This window comes from Bubalus bubalis, chromosome 6 (assembly GCF_019923935.1).
Source record: "Bubalus bubalis isolate 160015118507 breed Murrah chromosome 6, NDDB_SH_1, whole genome shotgun sequence".
In the NCBI taxonomy this organism is placed as follows: Eukaryota; Metazoa; Chordata; class Mammalia; order Artiodactyla; family Bovidae; genus Bubalus; species Bubalus bubalis.
This window is the reverse complement of record NC_059162.1, coordinates 14,455,296-14,461,477: the sequence shown is the minus strand read 5'-3', so window position 1 is coordinate 14,461,477 and position 6,182 is coordinate 14,455,296.

Sequence of the window (6,182 nt, the reverse complement as noted above, 5' to 3'; positions counted from 1 at the left end):
GGTCGGGTCTCTTTTCTCTCTCTCGCCCCCACCTTCAGCCCCTCCCTTTCCCTCCCTCCCACTCTTCCTGGCCTGCATGGGAACTCAGTCTGAGCTCGACGTGACAGACAGCAGGCCTGCATGCTAATGAAGTTTGTCTCAAGTTCATTGTCAAAGCCCCCCCTTCCCCAAGGCCCCCTCCCCTCTTCTCTCATACACAAATCTCCCTCCAACTTTTGTCCCACAGACCTGGAGGCCACTTGAGTCTCGCTGGCTCCCCTCTCTCACCCTCCCCCACTGCTTTCAGTCTCCCCTCTCCTCACCACCTCCCTCAGCTGGGGCGGGGGGGCTCCCTTCTCCCTGGTGCCTTCCCAGCCACCTTCTGGCCTGGCCATCCCTAAGCTCTGAAAGAGGGATTCTGAGGGCAAAGGTCAGAGTCTATAGACCCAGTCCTCCTTTCCCCACCCCAAGGTAGGGAGACTTTGGGGAGGTGGGAGAAGATACCAGACAGCCCCCACTCAAGGCTCTCTGCCCCGGTTCTCAGCCCTGTCCTGGCCCAGTCCCCCCATTCCAGCCTCAGCTTCCCCCGCCCCTCATTCCTCCCATTATGATTATTTTGCTCTCCCCTTGATTACATCTGCTTCACTAGCTCAGAAATAAAGATCCTTTGAGACTAATTTTGCACCCCCCACCCCCAGCTCCCCACCCCTTCCCTCCTCCTTCCCTCTAGACCAGGGCTCCCTTTAGCTCCTTTCTCACCGCCTGGAAGACATTGAGTTCCTTGTCTAGGGAGCTGGGGGTTGAAGGGAGGGGGTGCTAGTGGAATGGGGGGGGGTCTCTCCAACTCTGGGACGTGTCCAGCAATCCAAACCTGTCCTTCCTTTGTTCCTACAAATCTCTTCATACTGTCACCACCCTCTGGAGTCTGCCTTTCTCCCAGTAACCAGGGGATTGGGGAGGAAGGGGAGGAGGACCCTGAACTCACTCCACCCCTCAATTCCAGAGAAAAGAGGGAGGGGGAGAGAGAGAGGAAAAAAAAATGTAATCCCCCCCTCATTAGCCAGAAAGGAAGCAAAAGGGGATAATTATAATTAAAAGCAGACAGCTGTGGATTGCGTCTTTTATGTTCTTCCGAGCTTCCTCCCCACTTCTGCCACTAGCACCCAAAAATCTGCACAACTCCCTGAGCATCTTCCCCCTGGTTTCCTGAGAGTGGGGAGTTTGCTAAGAGAGTGAGGCTGGGGGCCAGATTTGGGGAAGGGGGCTCTACTTCCTTTCCCATAGACAGCACTTTCTCAGATATTGTGAGAGGCCTAGGAATATGGAGATATCCTTTTCCTATCCCCCAACCTGTACCCCAAAGCATGGGCCTGTAGGAGGTGGGGGCATTCAGGTAATAATAACTAATTCAATAATTTGGGGAAACCTTTGATTTTCCTAATAAAATAGTTATGACTTATTCATAATGATACTAAGAATTTAAATATAACCTAGAATATCTTCTCATTCAGGCTTCTCTTTCCTCCTTCCTTGGAGGGGCCTTTAAACATGAGAGGGGTAATGAAAAGCTGGAAGAGCTAGGGGGATCTGTCATGGAGTGTGTTGTGTCTAAGAGAGGCTCATAGATTTAAAGTACACAGAAAGGCACACAGATGCATATGTATGTATACTGGATAATTTTCAGGGTGGTGTTGCTAGGCCTAGCTCTGCTATCCTATGTATTTATAGAACCTGATCATAGGCCAGAACAGCAGGGTAATTATAGCAATATTAGCATATATGCAAATCAGGTAACCTATATACGCTGAATGGAAGCAGATTATTATTTATTTCTCTCCCCCTCTCTCCTTCTCTGGTATCAGCTCTGGCTTCTCAGATCTGCACACCAGCAATTATCTGACATTATAAGAGGGGGTTGTAGCCCCAGAGGAGGGGGCTGAGGGGAACAGGACAAGGAAAAAAAAACCTGCAGGCGGGTTTTATCTCATTTTACTCAACGTTATTCTGTGAAGCCTAGGGAGGGGCTCAGTGAGAATACTTTGAATTAACAAAGGGAGGGGATATGGAGAGACAGAGACCTGAGAACAGAGACAGATGAAGCCAGAAAAGCTATGAAGCAATGACAGAGATGGAGAGAGACAGATCCACAGTTCCAGAGAGTGAAGAAGCCAGGAACAGAGGGGTGAACTCATAGAGTCACCAAGAATCTGGATCTCAGAGAAAACAAGGATCTGAAAGCCAGAGGGATGAGTTCTCTAGGTTCACTCAAGCTTGGGCTTGGGGCAGCCTGAGGGCTCAGGCCTTCCCCAGTGGTCTGTGGGCTCCAGAGCCCAACCCAAGGACAGTACCAAGTCCTCTGCCCTCTTTCCATCACTCAGTAAATGGCAAGGGATCTGAGCAGAAGCATTGTTTACTCCAACCACCACGGGGTAAGCATAAATGGCATGAAGAAAGCAATGACAGTCTTAACTTTGTCGTTGCTTTTCCTTCATATTGTTCCCGTGGCTTGCCCTGCTGAGCTGGGTACCTCTTCCTCTGCCTTGCTAGGTGGGATTCTTCTGGTGCATGGCTGCCATAGACCAGCGAGCGGCTGGGATTTCAGAGCCTCACTTACATCCTTCCTTCCTTCTCCACCTTCCTTTCTCACACCAGTGCTGAGCCGGGAGCCCTCCATCTCCTGTCTCCTCTCCTCTCCCGGGTTGTGCAGCCGTCAGCCCGTTCAGTCTCTGGCTCCCCCCTCCCCCTCCCCGCTAGATCTCCACAGGCTGCCTAGGTCTCTAGGGAGTCAGTCATACCACTGCCTCCCTTTTCACATTCTATACCTCTTTTACTAAGACACTATTTTTACCAGATCCACACTTGGGAAGTGGGACCTTCACAGTTGTCATTGCTTTTCCTTCATATTGCTCCATGGCTTGCCCTGCTGAGCTGGGTACCTCTTCCTCTGCCTTGCTGGATGGGATTCTGCTAGCGCATGGCTGCCAATGGATCAGCGGCTGGGATTTCAGAGCCTCACCTATATCCTTCCCTCCACTCCACTCAGAAGGAGCCTCCAGCCCCCAGGTGCATTAAGGGAGGAGTATCTTTGTTTGGTCCCAAAGCCCTAGATATTCCTGTATCTCCGTTGTGTTTTAAATGCCTTTCTCCAGGTACCACTTGCAACGTGGCAATCTAGCTGTCCCTGTTTGTTTGTTTGTTTGTTTGTTTAAAAAAAAAAAACCTTTGCCCACCTGAGGAAAACTTCAAATGAGGCAATGTGGGGGAGGGGGTATTACCAAACCTGTGGCAGAGTCCACTAGCCAAAACACCTGCTCTCCAGTGGTACAACGAAGAAGAGGAGGGGTCTCTGAGAGACACAGAGACAGATGCCCAGAGAGACAGCTGCCAAAAGACTGCAAGGAAACAAAATCTCAATGTTGCACTTAGATTCTTACCCCAAAATGAAAATGTGTTGTCACATAGATATATCTAGACCCGCAAGATGGATAGGCTTTATCTCCAGTGACCTCTGCATCTACACTATGCATTTATTTTTGTATCTGCTCCTGGATCTGGCTGTGTTTCTCTGTGGCCATATGATTCAGAATAGTAAAATAACTAATCAGAACAGTAAAAGAACTAAAGAGGCAGTGAGAAAGCGAGACAAATGGAACAGAGAGAGAAACTGAGAGAGCGCTGAGGGGCAGAGACCACCTCAGAGACAGAAGCCTTCTCGAGGGAAAGAGATAGGTGCTAAGAGGCACCAGAAAGCCAGTCAAGAACAGGGAAGACCAGAGAGTGACAGTCGGCCAGCCCAGGGGCTGCACTTTCCATTCTCTATCCCCCATTAGAGACTGGGGATCTGGGGATGTGGTCCTCAGTTCTGCCTGTTTCTTCCCCAGACTCAGCCCAAAATCGGTGAGTAGATTTGCAGCTTCTTCAGGCACATCCTTCGTCATGCTCCTGGAGTCGTTTGGACAACGGATCAAATCCTTCCCAGGGCTGCCCGCTTAGACACCCATCTCCTGGCAGCCTGGCATTTCTATGGGGACTTGCCTGCCACGGGGACTGCCTGCCAGTGTTTCTCTTTTGAACGAGAGGCACTTTCCTGCTTCTCTGGTTCTCCTGTACAATAACTGAGCTCCAAACCTATGGAGCTCTGTGTGTGCACCTAAATATCTCTTATCTTCTCTTTTACAAATTAAATCTCTCTGGCAACCCCATTGGACATCCATAATTGCACATTACCCGGTGTGGTTGTTAGGAGCTGTGTGTGGAGCGGATTTGTGTACGGCATGAAAAGGTTTATGTTTGTATCCAGCACAGTCTATGTGTATCATCACCTGCCAGCTCTCAGGCTCCACCATCCAGCGGCCAGGCATGTCTGGCCACCACTGCTACGGCCCAGGGCATCCTCCAAACCCAGCACTTCTGAGGTACAAATCAGATCGTTTTCTACCCCCAAAGATCCCCACTAAAGCTGCCAAAATTTCCCCTTTTGATGGGCTGATAATATGTCAGATACATCTGGTTGTCTCACAAACCAGTCTTTCACCACAGAACTCCCACGGCACCAAACAGTCACAGCTGCCCTGGAAAGGAGACAGACCTCGCCACAGAGACTTGGTCTCACATGCCAGCTTGATAACAATGCCCAGGAGCTGGAGAGAGATTTTCTCCTTGACATCTCCCTGGTTGTCTGTTGGTACCTATATCTGTATACATGTGTTACTTTTATTCTTAGAATGGTATACATCTCCTCTGCTCATTTTCACAAAAATAATGGTCTCCATGTGGGCACCTGGCCAAACACCCGCTCTGTGTGGGATATGTGTGGCACGGAATACATCCTGGCACCCATATTGCATGCCTGCTTTATACTCTAACACGGTGCCATTTTCTTGGTGCAGTGCCCGTTTCTGTCTGCTTCACAGAGGGTTCTTTAGGTCTGATGCTCATTTCTGGGGCTCAGGCTCTGGGATTTGGGCTGGATCCCTCAGCCAAACAAGCAGCCAGTATTCCCCACCTTAGGAGCCCCGATAACGTTAGTCCTGGCAGAGCTACTGAACTCCGGGTGGCTGTGTATACGGCTATGGCTGTGCCCGCTGGTGAGGCCAGGCAGGCTGCCTCCCGACTGCCTGGTGCTTCCCTCAGGGTCACCACTGCGATGGGTTGAGTCAGCACTGAAATCCCCCTGAGCCGCCTTGTGTGCACAAGTAGGTTTGTGTGTGTGTTCGCAGGGTGCTGGTTGCTGTATGTATACTGGGATCACACATACGTCCATATGACTACTCTTTGTGAGTGCTGTGTGTAGTTCGGGGCTGTATGTGTGACATTTGTGATCTGGGGGTTTGTTGGTGTGTGCAGCGCACGCCTTTGAGTTGGCTGTGGCTCGGCGTGCGTGTGGCTTGCGGACCATGGTCTGCAAGCCCCTGAATCCCAGTGTGCGTGAACCTGTGGCTTCTGTGTGTGAGTTGTGGGTCCCTTGGCCGGGCAGAAGTCCGGCGGGAGTACGCCGGTGCGGCCCCAACCGGCGTCCCTGCCTCTCCTCTGCGCTTTCGCGGGCAGCTGCGGTTCCGGCTCCCGCTTCCGACAAAGTCCGAGCTCCGCAGCGGCTCGGGACGCGGACTCGCCAGGCGGTGTGGAGGGGGCTCCGGGTGGGAAGGGCGAGACGTGCGGGACCCTCGCTCCTTCCCCGGGGCGGGACCGCGGACGCCTCCCGACGCGAGAGCCGCACGGCCGCGGGCGCCCGGGAGAGGAAACGAAAGCCCCGGAAGACCCGAGGCCAGAAGTGAGCGCGAGAAAATAGAGCATCGGAAACAGAAGGGAAAAACAAAATCTATCTGAAAAGAAACAGAACGTTAAAAGAGATAAAATAACACTAAATGATTTTTTTTAAAAAAAGGAAACATACCCAAGGCATTTAAATATTAAACTAAATAATAGAACGGCAGGGAAACAAAATGGAAAAGAAGAGACTCCAAGGCCCCCGAGGGGAATGGGGGCCTAGACGGGGCGACGTGGCGTTTGAGAGTTTCGGGGATCCAGACGGCTGCGCCCGCCGGAGCCGAACCCGCGGGGCCTCCTGGGCTCTCCCGCCCGCTCCCCGGACCCGGGTCCAGCGAAAAGCCCCGCTCGAAAGTCTCTTGGTCACCACTGCCCGCCGCCAGCATTGGTGGCACGGAGGACCGCCTCTGCCCTCTATCTCCACTACTGAACCCACC